The 26,304-nt window shown below is 38.4% G+C and overlaps 1 protein-coding gene and 1 pseudogene across 4 annotated transcripts in view; both read right to left on the bottom strand.

The window, feature by feature from the left end:
* CDH8 (cadherin 8) overlaps nucleotides 1-26,304 on the bottom strand; it is a 1,308,359-nt gene that overhangs the window by 776,025 nt on the left and 506,030 nt on the right. Inside the window, exon 1 of one of the 4 annotated variants that reach the window (XM_081511603.1) lies at nucleotides 10,200-10,577. The exons of 1 other annotated variant lie outside the window; for it this stretch is intronic. The gene's annotated coding sequence lies outside the window, so the exon portion shown is untranslated. Of the gene's footprint in view, nucleotides 1-10,199; nucleotides 10,578-26,304 lie in introns of those variants that run through there. 2 more of the 4 variants (XM_081511604.1, XM_081511606.1) reach the window with 2 other exon arrangements.
* LOC145512208 (small ribosomal subunit protein eS27 pseudogene) lies at nucleotides 23,009-23,325 on the bottom strand (annotated as a pseudogene).

The following is a 26,304-nucleotide window of genomic DNA, read 5'->3' as shown; positions in this document are numbered from 1 at the left end:
TAGAAATGGTTTAAAAGGCCTCCAGGATCTCTAGGTGGGATGATTGGTGAAAAGTCTCTCCTAGTACAAAATCAGTAAAGAATGGCAGAAGTATCTATTTTTCAACTATCTGCTGCTGCTGCTGCTAAGTCGCTTCAGTCAATGTCCAACTCTGTGCAACCCCATAGACGGCAGCCCACCAGGCTCTGCTGTCCCTGAGATTCTCCAGGCAAGAACACTGGAGTGGGTTGTCATTTCCTTCAACTACCTAAGTTTCAACAAATGATAGCAAGGCATACAGAGAAACAGGAAAATATGGCCCAAACAAAGGAAGAAAATTAATCTCCAGAAACTAACACTGAAGATTCATACATCTATACATCTCCTAATACAGAATTCAATGTTACATTTTTAAAGCTGCTGGGTGAACTAAGACAACACAAATAGACAACAAAATAAAAATAGGAAAACTATACAAGAACAAAATGAGAATATCAACAAGAATATAGAAACTATATATATATATATAAGAATAACAAAACAAAGTTTAGAGCTAAAGAATACGACAACTGAATTGAAAAATCTGCTAAAAGTTCAAATCAGACTTGACCAAAAAAAAAGAAAGATCTGCAAACTTGAAGAAACATTATTTAAAATTACTGAGGTAGATGAGCAAAAGAATTAAGAATAAAGAGAAGTGAAGAGAGCCACAGGGATTTATAAGATACCAACAAGCAACCCATACACAGTCTCAGGAGGAGAGAGAAAGAGAAAAGTGCAGAGAGCCTATTTGAAGAAATAATGGCCAAAAATGACCCAAATTTGAGGAAGAAAGTATGCATAAAATTTCAAAAATCTCAACAAATATTAACTAGGAAAAACCTAAAGAAGCCCACACTGGGACACGTTATGATCAAATCATTATAATAAGAAGCCAAAGTCATAAAGAGAGATTCTTGAAAGAAGCAGAAAAAAGTAATTCAGCGGAAAAAAAGTGATTAGTCACAGGTACGAGATAAGGATGAGATTATCAGTGCATTTCTCAGCATAATCCTTACAGGCTGCAAGGAAGAGAAATGATATATTCAAAGAAATAAAAAAGTAAAAGTAAAACTTGCCAACCAAAAATATTATATCTGGTAAAGCTGTCCTTCAAAAATGATGACAAAATTAAGACTTCTTCACATAAACAAAAGCTGAGAGTTTATCACCAACAGAAGAGTCTTATAAGAAATGAAAAAAGGAGTCCTTCAACTTGCAACAGTATTATGCTAAACACCAACAGAAAAAAAAAAAATAAGAAAATAAAGACTCTGGTAAAGAAAATATAGAGACAAATATATAGAGAGGAAACACAACTAAAACCAGAAATGAAGGAGACATTACAACTGCTACCACAGAAATAAAAATTATAAGCGTACTTATGAACAATTATACAACAATAAATTGGATAAAATTTTTAACATCCTAGAAACATAAAATTTACCAAGACAGAATCATGAAAAAATTAAAAACCTAAACAAATCTATAGCCTATAAGGAGACTGAATTGGTAATCAAAAACACTGTAGTAAAGAAAAGCCCAGGACCAATTCACTTCACTAGATAACTGTAACACACATTCAAAAAACTAACACAGTTTATTCTTAAATTATTCCAAAAAGCAGAAGAGGAGAAAACACCTTCAAATTTATTTTATGAGACCAGCATAACTCTGATACCAAAGATAGACAAAAGAAAAGTAGAGACCGATATCCCTGATGAACATGGATTCAAAAATCCTCAACAATACACTAGCAAGACAGATTTCACAGCACACTGCAGACTTATACACCCTGCCCAAATGGGGTTTATTCCTGGATTGCAAGATGGTTAAACACACAAAATTCAATGTAATACACCACATTAATACACCATGAAATGAAGAACAAACTACATGACCATCTCAAGTGTTGCAGAAAAAGCAACTGAAAAGATGCAACATGCTTTTAACATAAAAACAAAAGTGAAGCCAAGACATAAAACAAAAGCAAGAGCAGTAACCCCTGAAAACTCTAAGGCAACACTTCAGTTTATAATGCACAAAGAAGAGCTATCATTTACAGCCTGCCCCCCTCCAACACCATCCAAAAGTAGAGTATTCCTATGAAATCTGTCCTAAGTGTAAATCGAAGCAATTACTTTGGAGCACATTTTGCTAATAATTCACAAAATAAATGGAGATAAAATAGAGATGCTTACAGACACATTTCAGAGATACAGCAGCTTGATGTTGAGGTGCTGAGTGTGGTTCCCGAGGAAGGAGCTTGGTGGTGTCACTCTCCAAGCTTGGGGTGCCTGTTGCACCTATAATGACTCACTACAAAACAAATGTCAAAACCTAACCTGTTTTAACTTTTTTCCCCTTTTTTTCACAAAAACAAAAATTCTCTTCAAATTTCTTTCAGTTAGCAAAAACAGATACTAGTGTATGTCCCTCATAAAAGCCAAGTGTCATAAAGCACATTTTTGAAAAGTGAGGGTACCTATATGCCCCCAAGTCCCTATGTATCAAATGTGGGGAAGGGTATCTGTCCTCTTTTGGATATCACCTTAAGACTGAGCACTGCAAACAGGTAGATAAATTATCTTGATTTGCTCATGGAACATGATGGGTTAGAGAATCTGCCTGCCAATGCAGAAGACACAAGAGTCTGGGTTTGATCCCTGGGTCTGGAAGATCCCCTGGAGGAGGATATGGCAACCCACTCAAGTATTCTTGCCTGGGAAACCCCATGGACAGGGAAGCCTGGAAGGCTATAGTCCATGGGGTTCCAAAAGTGTCAGACACGACTGAGCATACATGATGGATTGAACTCTATTGCTGAAACGGGAACATATTGATATCTCCATACAACCACCCTTAATGGGAAAGATGCTTCTACCAAAGCAATTTTATGGGTAAAGAAATATAATATGTCATTCACTCCTGGCCTCTTCTGCTTTTGATGCTGGGATCTAGTCTGTTCTCTCATTACAGAGATCTATAAAATGTGTGTTTATACTGAAGGAGTAAAGAAAGCACAGAAATAAAAGAGACTCTACCCATCACAAAGCAGAAGCAGTGAAAGATCATTTGACAAACTAACCTAGGGATAATATATCAAACCTGTGATTTGTGGAGCTTTGCCAATGTGGTTCAAACCACAATATGCTTGCCATGTGTAAAAATCACTCTCAGATTACTCAGACATTTCTCTTCCTTTCCCTTGCCGCCAATGACATGGGGCTGAAAAATCTTTTTTTTACTTTCTAATTGATCAGCTGTACTTTATTTTCTGAAGACCCCCATGTCAACATTCAAGCAAATGAAATGCTAGTGCCACTGCAAATGGAGGAATAAATGCATAACTTGGACATTTTTATAATAATCACATTAGACAAAAACCGCATTCCAGGGAGTTTTTAATGGGTCTAACAGAGGCCCAGAGACTCAGGGGAGCAGAAGGCTATAGGCCAAAGAATTTGAACCACCCAAGAAGAAAACTAATGGCCCATTAAAGCACACCCTGGAGTGTTTTATCATTGTCATTGGAATTAGAATATACATCTTTGTTTTAAAATAGAATGCTGCTTTGATGACATTTTAACATGTTGCCTGCCTTTTCCTCCATTGACTATCAGTACCTTAAAAAGTCAAGCATAAATTAAGATACAACAGAAGCAAATTAAACCTTTGATTTCACAAACTAGAGGCATTATAAAAATTATTTTACAGGGCTTTGAAATTATGCCATAATACAATTATTTTACAAAAGAATTTGGAGAGTAGGTGTTTGGGTTGTAGATGAAAGTAGAGTGATAATTCAATCCTAAAAATACTATGCCTGGAATAACTTTCTGTTGATTGACTTCAGATATTTAAATTTACATATATTCCAGTATCTCTGAATTCCTTTTCATTAGGAATGCTTTAGAATTTAAATTGATCCACAGAACTTGTGTGTTGGTAACATATATGTGAAAATCACAAACTGGTAACAGTTTTTGAAGAAACTTTTGCTTGGAAACTTGTTTTTAAAGAAAATTTTTGTTCAGTTTTCATGAACCTTTGTTGATGAATAATTAGTCTTTGCTTTGAATGTATAACCTTTGAAAAACAATGGTCCATCCCATTGCACTTAGTAACCGTAGGGTCCCTCTAAATCAAATAAGTTTCAATACTGCTTCTGCTTATTAGTATACACAGCTTTCATGAAAGTCTAGTTCAAGATCTCATCAACTCATATTTAATCATATTTCCTGTTGATAAAAAGCACAGAAGACTATAAAAAAAAAATGACTCCTGAAAAAGACACTTCAAAAACTAGGTTAAGTGTAACATTGAAAACTGATAATCTTGGATAGTGGGTACAAATGTCATTATATGATTTTATATTTAACCATAATAAAGTGAAAGTGAAAGTTGCTCAGTCGTGTCTGACTCTTTGAGACCCTATGGACTACACAGTCCATGGAATTCTCCAGGCTGGAATACAGGAGTGGGTAGCCTTTCCCTTCTCCAGGGGATCTTCCCAACCCAGGGATCAAACCTAGGTCTCCTGCATTGCAGGCGGATTCTTTACCAGCTGAGCCAGGAAAGCCCAAGAATACTGGAGTTGGTAGCCTATCCCTTCTCCAGGGGATCTTCTGGACTCAGGAATCGAACTGGGGTCTCCTGCATTGCAGACGATTCTTTACCAACTGAGCTAGCAGGAAAGCCATTATATAATCTGTGACAAATTGCTAGACATATTATCCAGAAGAAATGCCTCAAAATGCAACAATAGAAAACGAGTGTGACTAAAAATTCAATTTTTAATAATGTGTATATTAATGAGCCAATCTTAATAGAAAGAATAGTGATGAGTAAATAGGTAACCTTGTGCATAATATAGGATAAGTCTTACATTTAAGTATCAATGTTGAAACAGAGCAGGATCATATGTCCTTTGCCCCCCATATCCTCAGCCTGCCTTTTGCATGCAGGAAAGCTTTGTTTTAGCCAAAGAATAAGTTTAATCAGAAAAGTGAGGAAATGCAGAAACAAAGAAAGACTGTCAGAGGAGACCAAATAATAATTGCTTTGTCATTAAGCAAAATCAAGGATCTTTAGTTCCTCCTCAAGGGCTATAGATAATATCCTGAGCCATATCCTGGGAGCTGTCTTAGATTTGATAGATACTGAAACTCCCACCAGGTGGAAGAAGTTAACTACACGCAGACCAAACTGTAGCCGTGACTTAAGCTGCCGCAATTTGGAGAACCGGCCTCAAAGAAATGAAAAGAAACTGAACCTGGAAGTGAAGATTAGCTGTACTTAAAATAATCAAAATGATGCTGGTCAGACCACAGATGGCCAATTTCAAGAGGACTGTCTGAGCGGACTGTGCTGTTTCTGTATGTAGCCCCCTCCCTCAGCCTATAAAACCTCTTTTCCACAGGTTGTTAGGTTGAGGAGGGTGGTCAGTCTTTGGACAGAGATTTGCTCTCCCCCGTTCCAGTTGTCAACATACAAAATAAAGCAAACTTTCCATCAACTTTGTCTCTTTATTGGCTTTTGAGTGGCAAGCAGGCAAACCCCACTTTCAGTGTCAGTGTATTTTTGCTCTATTCATGGCCTCCACTGGTTCTTACTGGGCAATATATGTATATGTATGCATGAATATATGTCTGTGTGTGTTCAAATCATTAAAAACAAAATATAATCTCTGACTAATGGGAGGTCAACCTCCCACACTTGCGCATAGACCTGATAGCCAGAATCTGCATGCTTTAGCTCACACACACCCACTCCTCAGGGAAATGTTGCTGTGAGCTATGTGTATTGATCAGTTATATATCCTCCAGGCATCAGTGTATGTATACAGCATATACATATCAATGCATCTTCTCTTTCATACAATACTCAACAACTAGAACTGTCTAGCCATAAATATATACCTGGAAAAGGCAGAAAAATAAAGATCACCCAACTGCTTAGTGGAAACAGTTCAACATTCTCCTGCTATGTTCTTTTCAAAGCTACATGTCCTAAGTCAGACTGTGCTTCCACATTACATATTTCCTGGAATATTTTGTTAAATCAAATTCTTAATTTATTCATATATGGGTCCTCTGGATGACAAAGTAATTTCAGTTTGTGTTATAAATCCCAGATATGGATAGGGTAGCTTTGAAGAATATGAAAAGGTGAAATTGACAGAATAAGAAAGAAAAAAGAAACTTTGCAACTATAGCTAATACAAAAACATGGGTGATTGACAGCTCCAAGTAACCTTTCCTGATCTTTGAATAGCACAAAATACTGAGATTTTCCTTAGGCAAAAGTTGGTCCTCTTAAAACAATTGCACTTTTCAGTCTAGATGTAATACATACATTTAAATTATAAAAATGTGGTCCAATAGTCAAATAAAGATGAATGGCCATTAAAAAAGAGAATTTTGGAGAAGTAGTGCATAATAACATTTTCAACCTTTAAATTAATCTCATTCAGATTTCTAATTAGACATTGCTAACTGTGCCAAGAGCTAATTTCGCTCAGTAAATTTGAGTTTTACCTTACCTCAACTCAGGAGAAGAAACTGAGGAAAAAAGAACCTTTTATTCATATTTGTTCAGATGTTTGTATGTTTGAATAGTTTTTCTTTGGCAATAATCTGAAGTTTATGCAAATAAATTAGTGAGGAAAGGAGAAACTGGTAAGCTTATAATACAGATATATTACGAAAATAAATATGCTTCATGTAGCTCTCAGTTGGTAATTAATCTTTTAGTAGGTATAAGTAATGGAATTTGTTTGGTATACAACTGGTAACTAAACCCATTTTTTATTTTTGTTTATGTCAAATGACTTACAAGAATGCAATTAAATGTGGGCTCTCAAATGCATCCCCTTATAATTGGTGATTTGACATTATTAATTGTCCTCATGCATAAGAAGAGACTGACTGCTCTATAACATCAATTTCACAAATTTTTAGAATATAAAGAACAGCATAACAAAATATTTCCCTTCTTAATAAATTTTGATAATGCCCTTCTACTCTTCATGATAGTATCTGTGCAGAAAACAGGCAATGGGGGAATAGTATAGTGATTAGAAGAATCTGTGCAAGCCTAAACTGATATTCCAAAGTCTAGTGTCATGGTCATCAGTGTAAGAAGTGAGAGTGGAATGAGCCCTAAGATCAGTTGCCATTAGGTACCTGGTGATTGGTGTCCACTTGGAAAATGATTAAAGAATTTTCAAGACTGGTGGAATGGTAACAGTATTAAATTTGGAATGCAAGGACACTAATGCTATTTTTGAATCTATCATCCATACACCACATTATCTAAACTCTTCTCTGCGACATGGCAAGTTTGACCCTCTCTCTGCAGTATTTTCTAAGTGTTCAGCATATAATAAGTTGCCTTTAGCGAGGGAGGGGATGTATGAATAATTACGGCTGATTTGCACTGTTGTATGGCAGAACCCAACACAACATTGCAAAATATATATATATTTTTTTAGTATTTAAATAAACATTGTATTTAAAAAATATGGATTTGCATATCTCCAGAAAGTTGCTCTCAAATATAAGTTTAGATCTCCAAAAAGAGCATATGGGACCTTCCCTGGTGGTGTAGTAGATAAGAATCTACCAGCCAACGCATGGGACATAGGTTTAGTCCCTGTCCAGGAAGATTCCACATGCAGCTGAGCAACTAAGTCCATGTGCCACAACTACTGAACCTCAGCTCTAGAGCATACAAACCGCAACTATATCAGGCCCGCATGCAGCAACTACTGTGTGCCACAACTACGGAAGTCTGAGTACCCACATGCCACAACTATTGCGACCTGCATGCCTAGAGACTGTGCTTTGCAACAGAAGTTGCTCCCCACAATGAGAAGCCCGAGCACTGCAACAAAGAGTAGCCTCAGCTAGCTCCAACTGGAGAAAGCCCAAGCAAAGCAACGTAGACCCAGCACAGTCCAAAGAATAAAAAACAAAAAAATAATATATATTTTTAAAAACCATATGAACCAACTTCTAAAAAAGTACAGATGGGAAGAGTAGTGGGAGAGAGAAGTTAGGAGTATAGAAAAACCCTGAGCTCACCTCCTCCTACAGACACCCCAATTCTACATCAACACATAGAGCAGTTTCTCCTAAGACCTGAGGACTGACTGAACAGCTGCTGCACACAGAAGGACCACGTATAAATGGGGTGAAGACACTGTATCCATGGGAACTCCAACCCTGCCATGGTGACCCGCAGCAGGGAGAAATATAGCTTAGAGTCCTAAGTGAGGACTTCTCTATCTTGGGATTGGGACACAGCAAAACAAAGACAGAAACAAAACCAGCAGTTTGGACACTTAGACTTGACAGGGAAGAAACTCCATTTACTAACCTTAGAGCTTCTGCCAAACTAGCAGGGAACTGCTGGAGTCCCTCAGAGAATGAGAGACTTTGCCTCCGGGTCTCCCTGCTTCAGCCACAGTAGTCCTGCCAAAGGAGCTTAGGGTGCAGCGCTTCCCAAGGGCCAACCCACTCCTCACAACTGATCCAGCTTTAAGTCCGTAGCCCAGGGGGTCCCCAGCATAGCACTCCTAGGGACCACCCCCAGTCCATACCATTCAAGCTCTAGACAGCCTACCAAAGCCACCAGGCATATTATATTTCTATTTTCTCAGTAGATGATGATTTAAATCATAAACTGGGAGTAAGGATGAGAAGACTGGTATAGGAGTCTTGAGCAGAGATGAGGAGCTGTGGGGATTAATTGTGGGGAGTGGGAAGACAAAAAAAAAAAGGAATGCACAGTTATATAGTCAGCAATACTATATATTCATTGGGATTTGGGTTTTTTGTTGTTGTTGCTTTTGTGAGAACATCCTCCATTTGTTTTATTGAACCAATATAAATGTACCAAAAGTACAAAATGACATTGTGGAAAAATAATTGTACGTGAATACCAGTAAGTTAAAATCAGTGACATGAAAATAAAATATTAACAGGTATATTTGAATTCCAGGACTAAAAGGTTGAATTAACATTTAAATATATGCTCAGCAATGTTCGATTCTTTGTGGTCCCATGGACTATATAGTCTGCCAGGCTCCTTTACCCATGGAATTTTCCAGGCAAGAATACTAGAGCGGGTTGTCATTTCCTTCTCCAGGGGATCTTCCCAATCCAGTGACGGAACTGACTTCTCTTGTGTTTTTTGCATTGGCAGGTGGATTCTTTATCACTAGTGCCATCTAGGAAGCCCTAACATTAAATATAACCTACTCAAATGCAGTGGGGAAATAAATTGACCACATTAGCAGGAAAGGGGTAAAAAAAAATCATGTAATCTTTAAAAATGCAAAAGTGATCCCATTCAAAATATGTTCATAATAAAAAATATTCTTAGCAAAGCAGGGATAGAAAAATGATTTCTTAATATGACAAAATTAAGAGGAATCCTGCAGCAGACATAGGTTTTCATAGGGTTAACTGTTAATTACATTTTTATATTACCTTCTGAATAGAACCCTCGTTGGGCATTTGAGACCACAAATTGTAAGTGAGATTATTTAGCACAGTGTTGTTTTTTTCTGCCATACAGCTTACCTGCTTAGTGCAGTTGTGAAATTTATTCTAGGTAGGAATATTTACCAGAGAAGCAAAGTACAGTCGAGGGAGAGAGAAGGTGTGAATACCAAGAACAGGTCTTACTGAGCTACTCACTATTCTATCAACACCTCATTTTTTCTGGGCTTTCTTCTTCCCGCAATAATTGTTTGTTTCTCTGGAAAAGTCATGCCTGAAGGTTCAGGTTAAATGTCACAATCTCTTTGCTTCTTTTTCTATATTCCCAAGGAGACATGTGCTTCTAGCCCAAAATTTTGTAAGAATAAAGCACTGCAATTATCACATACATATTTCTCATAATTAGTTCATATTATTTTCAATTGCGTTATTATCAAAACAAGCCATTGTCATTCAGTATGTGAAAGGCACCTTTACTTTATCAATTTATTGTATAATCTTTTTAAAATCCTCTTCATTAGAGCGTAAACTCCATTTGCACCAATACTTTGTCCTGTTCATCAAGACAGTTCTCACCTCACACGGTAGCAGTCTTCACTCAAAAAAAATTTTTAATGGATTAATATATGAGAATGTGAAATACTATCTGAAGGGTACAGGTGTCTATCTTACCGTTTGTGAACTCCTGAGATCCTCGCATTCCGAAGGAGTTTCGTTTTGCCCGAAGCGCAGATACCAAAATGCTGAGATACCAAGGTTTGCAGCAAAGAGGGGGTTCATTCACAAGGCAGCTTCAGCGACGAAAGAACCAGCCTCGGATTTGCCTCCTTCTGAAGGCAAGGGTTCAGGGTAGTTGGGGGGTTAAAGAATAAAAAATCGCAGCAGCCTGAGGTGTGGGGACTCTGAGCAGCCGAGTGACTGGAAAACGGTGCAGAAATCGTCCTTCCTTGGGGCATAACTAAACTCTCGGCTTCTGCACGTTCCAAAGCGCGCAAGCGCTAGCCACGAGTCTCCCCGCCCACCTCACAAGTTCACCAATCAGACATCCCCGCATGTTCTTAGCGGGTCAGTGGTCCAACGTGGTCTGAACCAGCCAGCTCCAACTAGTCACAGCTGCCTCTTGAGTTTCTTGACAACAACTCCCGCAATCATCTCATTGTTTAGGCCACATGCAACTTGGAGGACATGCAAGTCCTTGATTAGTGCAAGTAGGTGAAATAGATTTGACTCATGATGACACATAGTTTCAGCAGCTCCCTCTCTGTTATTTTACAGATTCAAAATAAATGTTGGCTTAATAAGAAAATGAATTTCTGAATCCTGTACTGTATTTTAAGCTTGATATTGAAGATACCTATCAATTTACTCAGTGAGTCTTTCCTGTGTGTACCTACAATGACTTTCTTTGCTAGTAATTTGTTCAGTGTGATCCAATAGGTTTGACTCAATATAATAGACTATTACCTTTTTTGGAAAGAGCATTATGGAATTCTTGACAACTGTCTGTGTTCTCAAGTACAATACTTTGGGATATTTACAGGTGAAATATGAACCTCCATGTACTAAATGTAATGTCTCTTTAGGAAGGCTACTTTTTGGTTTGCTAAAAAACCCCTGAAAGTGTGAAAGTGTTAGTCATTCAGTCATGTCCAACTCTTTGCGACCCCATGGACTGTAGCCTGTCAGACTCTTCCGTCCATGGAATTCTCCACACAAGAATACTGGAATGGGTTGCCATTCCCTTCTCTAGGAGATCTTCCCAACCCAGGGATCGAACCCAGGTCTCCTGTGTTGCAGGCAGATTCTTTACCTTCTGAGCCATTAGAGAAGCCCTGAAAAACCCATAGTGAGGGCAATTACAACATTCCTTGATTTTCATGATAAAAGTATGAAATCCTCTTTTAGATTAACATAAGTACAGTCCAAATTCAAGTTGTCATCTTAGTCATTATCCTGAGCAGGTAGGCAGAGACCGTGTGCAGAATAAGAATATAAGAATGGGAAATATTAGCAGCACAATCAGCTCTCTATATTCATGAGTTCCACATGCACAGATTGAACTAACCACAAACTGAAAAGTTCTTTTTTTTTAAGTTCCAGAAAATTCCTGAAAGCAAAGCTCAAATTTGCCATTCATTAGCAAGTATTCACATAGTATTTACATTGTATTTTCAAGTATTTGACAACATTGACATTGTATTAGGTATTATAAGTAATATAGAGATAATTTAAAGTATAAAGGAGGATGTGCACAGGTTATATGCAAATACCATGCCATTTTATATAAGGGACTTGAACATCCAAGGATTTTGATATCCAATCCCCCACAGATAACAAGGGGCGATTGTAGTTACAAACCAGACCCCCTTATTGAATGACCAACTTTTATCATCTCTTGTAAGACTGGATCAAAAGAAGTTCAGATTTGATACACAGTTTTTCATCTGATTTTGTTTTTCTTTCCTTGAGGGATAGAGGTGATGCAGAATTGTATCTCACTAAGAATAACCTGCAGTGGGAATGACCTTCGCATTACCTTGAACTCATCTCATGGATAATTGTCTTAATTCTGTCAGAAAGTACATTTCTACTGTTTGCCACAACTACCCCTGTAGATGTGGAAGTGCCTTTATCGGTAATCTCTGGTATTGTGAGTACCTCACAGGCAGTACAGAAAAGCTTTGAAAGCCTGATGAAACTTCTTGACAGTAAGCATTTAACGGTGATGTGTGCTTAATAGGAAAGTAAGAACTCTCCTGCAAATTGGATTTTGGTTTCTGCAGTCAATCAGTGGAGACCACAACACTTGTACCTTGAGACCTGAGAGAAACATATTCTACAGAATGATGGACATTTTCAGTGGAGAGAGAGAAAGAATTGATGTGAAGAAGATTTTGTGAAGTTTGTGATCAACTAAAGATTCAAGATTCTCTTTTGTACAAAAATTTAGAGATTCATCTGATACATCTTCATATTTCTCCCCATTCATTTTTTATTTCTTTATAATTTCTATTCCTCTCTTCCTCTCCCCAGTCTCTGTAGTAAATAGACCTGGGTTTGAACAGCTGCTCCTTCATTACCAAGTATGTGACCTTGCACATGCATGCACAGTCGTGTCCGACTCTTTGCGACCCCATGGACTGTAGCCCACCAGGCTCCTCTGTCCATGGGATTCTCCAGGCAAGAATACTGGTGAGTTGCCATTCCCTACTCCAGGAGATCTTCCCAACGCAGGGATCAAACCTACATCTCCCGTGTCTCCTGCATTGTAGGCAGATTCTTTACCCGCTGAGCCACCTAGGAAACCCTTGTGACCTTAAGGAAGCTATTTAATCTTCTTGGAACTTAGTTTCCTTATTTCTAATGCCAGGATTTTCTATTGAATTTCATAATTTATCAAAACCAACTAGTGCCTGGAACCTATTAGCTGCTTTTTCCATCTCTTCCCAATTATGACCCCTCTTTTGTCCTAGCATATTTGTTTGACCCAAACACACGTGTGTGTATGTGTGTGTGTGTGTGTGTCTTCACAGGATAGCTTCTGTTTGTTAAAGGCTAGTAATGCTTCTGGCATCCTGATACCATTTTCACATGGATGATCTTACCGAATTGTTACGAGAATTAAACAACTTTATGGCTGATTAATTTTAGTTTTAGAGACTTCATAAAAACTATCTGAAATTGGGGATGAAATAAGTCTCAGAGTTTTAACTGGAAACCAGAGTTACCTGATACTGCAATACTCATGTTGTTAATCCCTGCACTATGCCTAGGGGTTTCACAGGTGGCACTAGTGGTAAAGAACCCGGCTGCCAGTGTAGGAGATACTGGAGACAAGGGTTCGATCCCTGAGTGGGTAAGATCCTCTGGAGGAGGGTATGGGAACCCACTGCAGTATTCTTGCTTGGAGAATCCCATGGACAGAGAAGCCTGGCAGACTACGCTCATAGGATTGCAAAGAGTTGGACATGACTGAAGCGACTTCGCATGCACACACTCACACACACTATGCCTAACTTCCCATAATATTAGCTAGCCTAAGGGTGAACTTAGGGACCAAAATCCAATTGAATGCTATACCTTTTACATAATTTATCTTGCTTTTATTTACACTATTAATCCGTTTTAACAATGAAGAAACTACAGATTAACAAAGTCGTTCATATTTCCAAATTCTCAAAACTTATAAATATAGTTATAAATATAGGGCTAGACACTGGACTCAATTAGTGGATATAAAAAGGTGAAGAAGGTTTGATCTTCCTAATGGGAGAAGTATAATTAAATAAGGTCAATTATTAGGAGAATGAGTGCTTTTATTGTGCAAAGAATATATTACCCAGATTTTAATTCCACTAGTGTACAAGCTGTAAACTTCTTCTAAGCTTCATTTGGCATAGGAGGAGAATAATGCTTACCTCATAGAGCTATCAAAAAAGTAAATAAGCAAACATACAAGAAAACATAAACTATTATAAAAAATTGGTGGATTTTTGAAATAGAGAAACAAATATATCTAAAAATTCTGTGGGGGCAAAAAGAAGGTGTTGCAGTTTGAGTCCTTCCAGAGCCAGCCCAAAACATGAAAATTGGTACTCAGAATAGTTACTAAAGGAATGTTTTGAGGATTTACGTCTGTGGAATAGAAGAAGCAAACACAGGATCAGACAGAACTCATGAAGCTGTGATGCAGACTGAACCCAGAAAGAACTCGGGAACCACAATGTTCCTTCAGTGTTGCGATGAGGGAGGCAGTTTTTATACCCCCATATTCATCAGGCATGTAGACTGCCTCTGAAAGCAGGCATGAATTTGGGTGAGGAGAATTTTTTTAAATTAAGTCAATCCCCCAGTGAGTGCTGACAGCTAACAGACATCTTCATTTAGCACCTTTAGAAGCTGGGAAAATAATTCTTAATTCCAAACAGCGAATCTGGAGTGTGCATCATGGAAGAGAGGTTATTTTAGTGCCCTGGTTAATGGAGAGGGGTTGTAAAAACCTACACTGAAGACGGGCTATTTGGTTTTGGTCTTAGACATGATAACCCCTGAAATGTCCATTTATACACATACACACATGCACACACACACGGTCATTCCCTTAAATAGTAAACATTTTATATTTGATATAATATTGTTTAAAATGGAGGAGGAGAAAGCTCAGTGATGAATGGTTGCATTTGAGTAGTTTTTCTTTCCTGTAGAGGTAATTTCACCTGATAGGATGATAGCCTTTTATGATATATTTGTATTGCTTCTTTGACATCATTTAGACTTTGCAAGTGTCAAGCATATTCTGAAGGAAAGCTCTATTAGCTCATGGACATACCCAGAGGTCATTGATAAATACTGAACATAACCATTTTTAGAAGAGTTGGCACAATAGTCTGTTTTTATTCAAGGGCAATTGCAGAAATTTACTCTTGTGTTGATTTAACTACTCTTTGATGTCTTCTTTTTTCTTCCCAATGACCCTTAACAGATGATGTAAAAGTCCTGTCAAACTTGTGGTTTGCAGAAGATAAGCTTCTGAAAGCACTTTCTAATGCAAGCTCCCATCACAAACTTATCTTTCCAGACTATAGGACCACATGAGCTTATGACCTCCTGCTTTATGCAAAACTAAATTCTCAGGAAGGCATCCATTCAACCTAACTTATTGATGGCATTCTATGCTCATTTAAGCCCTCTCTGTTTTTCCCTGACATGCCTAAGTTATTAGCACATAGGTGATACTGTGGAACTACTTCATTAACTTGAGGTTAGCCAACAGCCATTTCACTTGGCACTTAATGCACAGGAGAAACAGTTCCACTTCATTAAGAAACCTACACTTAAGCACTGTTAGACCATAAATGGTCCTAAATGACACTGAGAGGTCTTGTTTGAGTCACTGGAAATGTTCATTTGCATAAGAAGTACCAGGACACAAACCTGATTCAATGCATTTAGGAAATGCAGAAAGGAAATGCATTTAAGGTGTGCCATCTAAGAAAAGCCCAAAGGATTAAGCCTCTCTTTTAAAAGAAAATATTTATATAAAAGTAGTAGTAGTTAAGTCGCTAAGTCGTGTCTGACTCTTGTGACCCCGTGGACTGTAGCCTGCCAGGCTCCTCTGTCCATGGGATTCTCCAGGCAAGAATACTGCAGTGGGTTGCCATTTCCTTCTCCAGGGGATCTTCCCGACCCAGGAATGGAACCCGGGTCTCCTGCATTGCAGGTAGGTTCTTTACCAACTGAGCTATGAGGGAAGTAAGTTTCCCATAAATTGGAGTAAATAATATCAACTCAGTTGTATTCACAGATTGGTGTATTCTATGATCCTATCCAGGCTGGGGTGGGTAGAGTGGGACAAGGCTTCTAACCTTTCTCTAGTTTATCCCAATGCTATAAGACATACATATTAAAACTACCAACCATTATATTTGGAGACCTAGCACATAAAGCACACAGCACAGAGGCTGACAATTCATCATCCTCTCTGGTGTCCAATGCATCTGAGCTGATAAGACTGAGACAGAGTAGTTTGGAAACTTTTCTACGTATCCAATAAGTATGGTATGAGCTTTAAAGTCAAATACACATAAGTGTGGGCTTCCCAGGTGGCCCTAGTGGTGAAGAACCTGCCTGCCTATGCAGGAGACATGAGATGAGGGTTTGATCCCTAGGTTGGAAAGATCTCCTGGTGGAAGGCATGACAACCCACTCCAGTATTCTCGCTTGGCAAAATCCATGAACAGAGGAGCCTGGCGGGTTACAGCCCATGGATCGCAAGAGTCAGATAACACTTATCAACTAAACCACCACCACCACACATAAGTGTGAGTCTCAGCTCTACAGTTCCTGTGCACAGACTGTTCCTTTTAGCTAACCTGTTTCTAATTGGTGTTCTGATTCCTTGCAATGACATTTTTGTCACTGTCAGTGCTAAACACAGAAGCTATGGCTCTGATGCATTTTGAAGGCACCACTGCAGCTGGGACCCATCAATGTTGTCACCACCACTGATGCCTGGGGTCATTGGGCACTGGTGTTAGTAAGAATGTCGTCATTTGATTCCTGGAAGAAGTCATTGGCTCTGTCCCACAGAGACGGTGTGTGCTTTTGCTGCTCAGAATAGTTAAAAATATGTTTTCTATTTGAGTTTTGAATTTGAGTTTCATCTCGTAAGAAACTAAGTGTGAGGTCTCAAGAGAAGATATGGGAAGCAGAATGGTAGTTGTTATTTGCATGTAACTTCTCACCAAAACACCAACCTGGAATTAAGTTGAACCTGGAACAAGAGAGAACTTAGATAAATCAAGGCAGTCTTGATTTGTCCTGAAAACACTGTCTCCAACAACCTGCTCCAACCATCATCTCAACCTCAGATGAACCACATTAGGTTTTCAACAATGTAGTCTATAGCAGTGGCCAAATATGAGGTGGATACACTCAAAGGTATTCAGTCAACTGGACTAGATGATATTTTCTTATTTTTACAACCAAGGTTTAATCAGGCAAAGCTAAAGAATCTGTGAATTTATTGCTGAGGATCCAACACTATAGACATTTGTCTCTAGGTCTATGAAATATAAAGTATAGAAGTTAGCTTAGCGATTCCTTACAGGTTTTATGCTTGTTGGACCAACTATGTATTTATGACTCAATTGTCAAATAATAAATCTATTTTTCTAATAGTACTGTCTCCCCCTTGACTAAAGAGAAAAATGGTTTATCTATGATTATTGATCTTTTGAGTAATGCATTGTGGAGTGTGTGTGTGTGTGTGTGTGTGTGTGTGTGTGTGTGTGTGTGTGTGTGTGTGTGTGTGTGTTGGAGGAAGAGACAGGAAAAGAAAGGTAATTTTTGAAAAGATTTCTTAAATATGGACTTTGAAGCTAGACCTGTTTTCACTCCATTATGAAAATGGTAGGACATAGGTTTTAATATTTATAGAGAGAAGCCTAAAAACCTGCATTCTTGTCTAGGTATCTATCACTGCCTAGCTCTATGATTTGGGAGAAATTATACTACATTTCTAAGCATCATCTGTAATACTGATATAATAATCATACCTAACTTATATAGTTATTATGAGATCAGAGGGTTGATCAAAATAAATCACTTAGCATCTAGCATTTACCCATGCTGAATAAAGAGTTGCTGTGATGTCTCCACTGTTTTATAAGAAAGACAGAAGAGCTGACCCTCTGCTGACTATCTGACCTTATTTTGTAATATCTATTTGAAGTTTCTTTTCTGTTAAGCTGTACTGAACCAAACTTGAACATTATTATTTTTTTCCTTCTTGTCCAAACACCAATGCTGGATTACCAAACCAGTGCAATAAGTGCACATAAGACACCTGAAAGCAGATAAGAGGAGCATCCAGAGAGCCGACAGGAACTCATTAACCCATCACATCTTCTTTATGACTCTACTCACTAAACTGCAAGGCCACATCACCAGGGAAGCAGAGATCTCCCCAGAGAAAGTGTGGATCTCCATCCCAGGTCAGGAAGGAGATATAATCATATGGAGAACCCGTTAGGGTATTTTTTTTCAAATTCTCTCTCTCATCTCTCTCTTTTTTTATTTATTAGAGACACTCTAGCTCTAGTAAAATGACTAGCCTAGGTGTGGCAGGATTAGATAACTCATCACAGAGCTTCTCTGTGTCCTACTTAATACCTGCAGGGGAAAGGACCTAGAGAGAAAATTACATATGGGGAGTATAGATAAAACCATTATGCTTTGACTTTGGGAAAATTAAAATGCAATCGTAGCTAACAGATAATTATGCTACCATTAAGGTAATGAGTTAATTATTATATTAATTGGCAGGTTAATAGAACTCCAATATGGATCATAAAATCTGAATTTAAATAACAGAGAAATAATGTATTCTATTAAGTATTTTTTCCAGGTAATGTATCTTTACAAAAATGCAGTTTTCTCCATGAATTCCTGATTGTATATTTACTCCCCTTCAGCTAATACTTTTGAAAACACTTCCATGAGGAAGCATAGCAGACACCAGTAATTTCTAATGATTACAGAACCTTTTTAAAGACTGACCATGATTTGAGATAGGATGCCAGGTTTGTTTTAACTTGATATTTACTTATTAACAGAAATACTTTAAGCACAGATGTCCTATTTCTCTTACTTGATGTTTGTGGCCTTTTGCATTGCTTCCAAGGTTGAATCACCCTCAGTTCTGCATGAAGTCAGTTACTCTAATACTTGTTCATGTTTGTTCTCCTTTCAGCTGGCCTACAAGAAACTGTAACCTTAAATAAATAAATCCTGGGCTAACTCTGTGTTGGAAGACTGCATCATTACTAGAGAGATCCATGGGCTTTGTAGTTTCAAAGCCTAAATTTTCATGTAGTCTTCAGTTGTAGAATTTTTTAAATTAACTAATTATTTTTTACTTTTGGCTGCACTGGGTCTTTGTTGCTGTCCTCCAGCTTTCTCTAGTTGCAGCGAGCAGGGGCTACTCTCTAGTTATAGCATTTGGGCTTCTCACTGTGGTGACATCTCTTATTGCAGAGCACAGACTCTAGGGTGTGCACGCTTCTAGAAGTTGAGGCATGGGGGCTTAGTTGCCCTGAAGCATCTGGGATCTTCCTGGACCAGGGACTGAACTTGCTTCCCCTGAATTGGCAAGCAGATTTGTAACCACTGGGCCACCAGGGAAGTCCAGAATTTTTGAAAAGTCTCCTAACTTTCTCAAAATTTGTCCCCTCATATATATATATAATATTGTCTGATGCTGATGCCACCAGAAACTTTACCATAGTTATGCCCATTTAGGGTCATAGATTCCTAAGAAGGAAACATTTGGTTTGCTAAGTGAACCGACAGATAAAAATTTCCTTTCTGAATACCATTAGGAACAAGAATAGACATATTCAACCTTGTTTTTTTCCAAGGGATTTTTTGAATAAGAAGGAAAAGAATTCTGTGATATTCCATTACCCTCTGTGATACAATAAATCTAGATAGCTAACTAGTTGGTTTTTGTCTAGGGCCAGAATTACAAAAGCTTTTGGGATTTCCTGTGTGACAGGACTGTCTTTGTTATTTTAATGAGATGACTCCTGCCAGGGCCCCTGGAAAAGTTCAGGATGAGGGCTGGTTGACTAAAAACAAACAAGCAATTGAACTTTCAGAGTGAAGTATTGAGAATTGAGTTCAATCATGTGTCCAGTGATTTAATCAAGGATGTCTATGTAACAAACCACTGAGCAATGATGCTCAGGGATCTTCCTGGTTGGAGAAGATACTGACATATAGGCATGGCGATGGTGGTGCACCCAGACTCCATGGGGACAGAAACCCCTGCAACAGGACATTTCCAAGCCTTGTCATTCTGTGTATTTCTTTCTCTGGCTAGTCACTTGCATTCTTTATAATAAAGTGCCAGTCTTAAGTACAGCAGCTTCCCTGGTGGCTCAGGTGATAAAAGCGTCTGCTTGCAATGCGGGAGACATGAGTTCGATCCCTGGGTCGGGAAGATCCCCTGGAGAAGGAAATGGCAACCCACTCCAGTTCTCTTGCCTGGAAAATTCCATGGATGGAGGAGTCTCATAGGCTACAGTCCATGGGGTAGCAAAGAGTTGGACACAACTGAGCGACTTCACTAAGTATAGCAGTCTCCTGAGTTCTGTGACTTGTTGTAACTTAACTATCAAATCTGAAAGATTTACAGGAATCCCTGAATTTGTAGCTAAGCTGGGCAAGAGTGTAGGTGGCTTTGGGGTCATAGAAGAGTTAAAGTGGGTGTGTGAAATGGGCACAGCCTTGTGAGACGGAGTCCATAATCTGTGAGGTCAGTGCTAACTATGTTTTAGTTAGTGCCAGAATTGAATTATATCATAGGACACCTAGTTGGTATTAGAGCATTGGTGATGGAACTCACACTTCTATCATTTTCAGTTCATTGTTACCGAAGGAGAGGGGAAAACCCTACATCATAGATCTCAGAAACCTCACCAAGTTCGACTATCAATAAATGCACTAGTTCACAGAAGTAGTGACTGTATCTCAATAAAGGTGAGGGTGAACTGTTTGAAGACACTGACAGTTACCAGTTAAAGACATGCTGAATGGGTGGCTATAATATTAACTTCAGAGCCTCACTGATTCCACTCCTCATTCATAGAAGTATGGAGTTGGAAACAGGCCCCTAAATCTTAACAAAGCCAACTTCAGTAATTGTGACTTGACACATGGAAAGTACAGCCAGTATCTGCCACATATTAGATTCTTAAATGGTTCTTCCTTTTTTTTTTTTTTTGTCTAGTTGTAAAATTTGAATTTCTGTTGTCTTGATGTTTCAAGTGTTTTAAGAAGACTATGTTTCAGGGAACTATATTCAGTGTCCTGGGACAATACATAATGGGAAAGAATATAAAAAATAATGTGTGTGTGTGTGTACATATATATATATATATATATATATATATATATATATATATAAAATTGAGTCACTTTGCTGAACAGCAGAAATAAATGCAAGATTATAAACCAACTATATCTCAATTAAAAAAAAAAGAAAATTGTGTTTGATATCACAAGGCAATCAATTCATATTCTCAGCACTGAGAGGCACTATTCTTTGCCAACATTCTAATCCAGTCTTCAAAAGAGTGGAAGCCACTGAAAAAGCATTTATCACATCTCTTTCTCAGAGACCTTCATGTCCAACATCTGCTGAGCAATAGAGTTGCTGAGATATGGAACATTTAATTAGGTGACAAAAATTGAAATCTTTGTGATGACGAAGAATGCTTTCTTTCTTCAGAAGCTCATCAATTACAAACGTGCCTACCAAAGAAATACAAACTTGAATTGGAAGATATGCAAATATTACATAACAGACTCTTACTAGATGGGAGTAAAACAGTTTTCTCAAAGTTCACTGACTCCTACCCAAAGTGTCGAGAGGAATTTCTGCAAAGGAAACTCATTGTCACAAAGAAGGCAGAAGTCTGTCCAAGATCTTATAGGAGTTTCTTAGTGCAGCTTGTTCAGAAGAAATAGTTTAAATATGAATCTTGAAGCTATCACTAAACTGTGTGCTTTGTGACAATCAGTTTTTTTGTTGTTAGTAATTTTATGTGATATTATTTCAGAACTCAACAGTTAGGTTTTTTTTTTTTTTATCTGTCTTCAGCAGGATTTTATTTTATTTTATTTTATTTTTTTTTATTTTTTTTATAAATTTATTGATTTTAGTTGGGGGCTAATTACTTTACAATATTGTAATAGTTTTTGCCATACATTGACATGAATCAGCCATGGGTTTACATGTGTTCCCCTTCCTGGACCCCCCACCCACCTCCCTCCCCATCCCATCCCTCTGGGCCATCCCATTGCCCCGGGCCTGAGCCCTTGTCTCATGCATCGAACATGGAATGGTGTTCTGTTTCACATATGATAATATACATGTTTCAATGCTATTCTCTCAGAACGTCCCACCCTCACCTTCTCCCTCAGAGTCTATAAAATTGTTCTATGCATCTGTGTCTCTTATTCTGTCTCGCATATAGGGTTATCGTTACCATCTTTCAAATTCCATATATATGCATTAGTATACTGTATTGTTGTTTTTCTTTCTGGCTTACTTCACTCTGTATAATGGGCTCCAGTTTCATCCATCTCAGTAGAACCGATTCAAATGCATTTTTTTTAATGGCTGAGTAATATTCCATTGTGTATATGTACCACAGCTTCCTTATCCATTCGTCTGCTGATGGACATCTAGGTTGCTTCCATGTCCTGGCTATTGTAAACAGTGCTGCGATGAACATTGGGGTACACGCGCCTCTTTCAATTCTAGTACAGCCACTATGGAGAACAGTGTGGAGATTCCTTAAAAAACTGGGAATAGAACTGCCATATGACCCAGCAATCCCACTGCTGGGCATATACACCGAGGAAACCAGAATTGAAACAGTTAGGTTTTTATTTTTTATTTTATTTATTTATTTTTTTATTTTTTTAAAGGCTCAAGAATTGTAGTTTATTACGTTAGAGTGGTAAAAAGCCAAAAAGAGGTAGAGGTACAAGTACAGTTCACCCCTTTTTCTGTGGTAAGAAACAGAATTTCCTAGAGGGCTAGGTTTTGAGTGCTTCAGCTAGATATCTCAGGAGCATACAATTTTTAAATGCAACACCTGTCCTGGATATATTAAAAAACTATCTTCTTTTATTTTGCCAATGTGTAGATCAATGTGATGGTTCAGGTGTTCTCCAGAAGTTCGCAGGTTCTTACCAGATTCTCCTCTTTGCCCTCTTTGTGGTGCTGGCATCAACAGCTTTCCTCTTTCTAGGTAAGGAGTCCTTATATTCAGCACCGTGGAATTTAGACTTGGAAACTGCCTTCATTTTATTTCACAAATTGCCCCAAATGACTCTAGAATCCACTCTTCTGGTTGCCCCCGAATACGTGAGGTAGGAACTTCCTAGCAGTAAAACAAGACGATAAACAGGATGTATCCAAAACGTGTTTATTGGGATGGTTTCCCGTTCATCTTGATACAGGGAACTTTTAGTGCTGCTTTCGTCTGAAAGAGCATCCTTCTGTAAGCTTTGCCTTTCCTCCTGTAGGCTGGCAGAGGACAGTAGAGCAGCCAACACACAAAACTACTGTTTGCACATGGCTAAAGACGGTGGTGATTTTACAGCATCCTGGGCATTTTACATTCATGAAATAGGAATTGGGGCTCTGCACCAGGCGCTTCTTCTTGGGAATCCTCTTCTCCTCTTCTGGAGAGGGATGAAGAAGATCCTTTGTGAGAGGCATGTTCTCGTGAGGAGGTCGTCATCGCCGGAAAAACAACAGTTAGGTTTTTAAAAATCATGCTAACTCAAGCTCAGAGGCAATAGATAGATTTAAAGCATCTTAAAAATATTTTTATCATAATGTTTTAGAAATACTAATGATTCCTCAATGTATGCCTAAATTGGTGACTTTACTTTTCAGTTTTACAAGGTAAAATTAGAGGAAAAGAAGTGGTTACTCTGATGTTCACATCTGTATATAAATAGCTGAAAGAAGAATTGAGAAAGGAGAGTGATGTGGGTGACATGTGCAATGCAAAGATATAGAACAAAGGATGGTCTCTCATGGCCTGAAACTTTGTACATCACTCTTCCTGAAAAATAGCAACACTGCAAGATCAGGCGTATCTGTCTGCTATCTCTTATTTGCACCCAAGAGGTACTGTCATCTGGTATATGACAAGAGGTTGACAGTAAGAAGGGAAATGTCATTCTGGAGCAGAGAGGTGTCCAGTGCATCAGATCATGAACATTAAAATCCACAAGAAGCCACACAGGCATAAAATGTTCTTGCAATAGTCGGTCAACCCAGGGCATAATTGGAATACCACCCTGCAGTGTCGAGTTTTGTAAAGTTTTGTTTTTTATCTCTATTACCATAGTGAATTCCCCTCCAGAACTTTCTTTTAGTTCCAGTTTTTATCAGAGGAGAAGGAAATGTGAACTGCTTGGAGGTTACTTGAGAAATGTTTTATATAAATGTTGAACATTGTGAATTTTGTATCACTTTCAAGATCACTGCCCCTCCACTTTCTCTGACATCTTTCTGAGTAGTATCACCAGTTTCCTCAGAATTTAGGATGCTCTGTGACTTCTCACACTGAATAAGCTAACGAAAATGGGCACCGAGAGGTTTGACAACCTTCCTGGAAGCCAGACCCATGGAAATAAATTGGAAGGCAGGCAATTCTTTAAACTACTCCGCAAGCAGCAGCAGCAGTCAATTTTTTCTTCTTCTTCTTATTTTGCAGCATCTCCAAGAAACTTAAGAAAAAGAGGTGGCCTAAAGAACCCTCACTGCCGCAGGCACTGAGAAAGAGACACAAAGATAATAGTTTCTGTCACAGAACAGAACAGTCTGTGATGGCTTTTCTGCAGGAGTTCTAAGAGTGAGGCTAACACTCTGTGTGAGCTCTCTCCTGCCTCTGCCTCTGAGATGCAGAGAGGCTCATGAATACTTAGTTCCAGCAACTGCCACAGCTGCCAGACTCCCCAGGGAGGAGATGCCACATGTGTCTCCAGTGCACCCAGAGGGAACAGCAAAACAGGAGAGATGTCCTTGCCCCCACTGGACATGGGACTCCAGGTGGCCCTCCCAGGCACACATGGTCAGCATCAGCGAGAGCAAGTGGATTCACCCACTCCCGGCTTCCACTGATGTTTCTATCATTGTGTTTTTTTAGTTGATCTTAATTTCTTCTTCCTGTCTACATTATATATTTATTAACTTATTTAAATACACTTTTTAAAAGCAGAGTTATTTCTAAGTAAGTACCTAAAAATAAAAGTAAACTCTAAAAATGCAAGTCCTGAAGATCAACTTGAGCTCCCCCACTCCCTACTCCAGTTAACAGACCTCTCACTGCTGCATTCACCACTTACTTCTGGCTTTTAACTTTTCGTCAGATGTGGCAACTGATCTGCATCTAAATTTTAGACCTTTGACTTACCTCCTAGAATGCAGTAATTTACTCAGAACTTGACCAGACAGAATGCAGGCAGGTATCACTAACTTGGGACAGATGGTCATGATCACATGGCAAAGAAACACACATACACAGTGATCTTTAACTAGAAACTATGAACATCACAGCAGGTAGAAATTGTGGCCTCAGTCCAACTAATGGATATTTATTTTAGAGGATTGTATGTTCCTGTATTGGGGTTTGAAATAAAAAGACAATAGGAAGGAAGAAAGGGGGAAGGCAGGGAAGGAAGAAGAGGAGGGGGAAAGGGAAGGAGAAAAGGAGAAGAGAAACAGAGGAGAGAGGAAGGAGTAAAGTCAAAAGGTTAGTGACAGGATGAGGAACATGTGGACTAACAGCAATTTGATTTAATAAGACACGAGGTCCGATTGACTTCAAGGACAATCATGCGAAGAAAGGTAAAAGTTTTCTAATTCTTCCAACACAAGGAATAGCATCTTAAGACTGTTCGTTAGTAGAAAATTGAGGGTTGTTACCCTGGTGCTCCTAATCACAATTTAGGATCAATGGTTGAAAATTACAAGGGTACAATTTCCAGCACATTCTAAAAGAAGTTGTAATCTCATCCAAGAAAAAAAATTCAACTGCTTGATATGATTAGGAGTGATCTGTCACTAGAACTATTCAAAGAACAGTTAAAAACACTCATGGATATATTAGGGTGTACTTGGAAACAAGAATGTAGTGGGGGTGTTCCATTCCAATTTTAAAAAGAATTTCATTTTAAGACAAAATAATTCAGCATTTAAGAAATATGGAAAACAGTCTTCTCAGTAAAATCATTTTAATTATTTTTTTAAAAACTGGGAGCCCATGCATGGTTCATAATTTCATACTTGTAAAACAAGACTTAGAAATTGCCTGACACTGGTGAATAAGTTCATTTTTCTACATGGCTCTTTTTTATTTTTACCCAGAGCATGCCAGTATAATCAGAAGAATTTGAAACATGGAAAACCTAAAGGGATCATTGTTCTGAGAGACAACTGCATTGATGAAGGTGGCAGAGGAAGACAGTGCCAAGAGAAATGAATTATGAAGAGAAAGGTATTAAGACGGGAGGAAAATGAGAGGGTGAGTAAATTAGAGCAAAAGTTCTAAGTCCTGACCTTTCACCCCGATCATAGCTCAACTAATCAACCAATGCAGACACAGCATTACAAAGGAAATAGACTTGGTCCCCTCCCACGCCCAAGTCAGAGAGTTGGGAACCCAAAGAGACAACATAACAGCTA

Source organism: Giraffa tippelskirchi, chromosome 7 (assembly GCF_054371585.1).
Source record: "Giraffa tippelskirchi isolate mGirTip1 chromosome 7, T2T-mGirTip1v1.2.pri, whole genome shotgun sequence".
Classification (NCBI taxonomy): Eukaryota; Metazoa; Chordata; class Mammalia; order Artiodactyla; family Giraffidae; genus Giraffa; species Giraffa tippelskirchi.
Note: the sequence above shows the minus strand (reverse complement) of the source record. Positions and strands in the feature narration are given on the sequence as shown.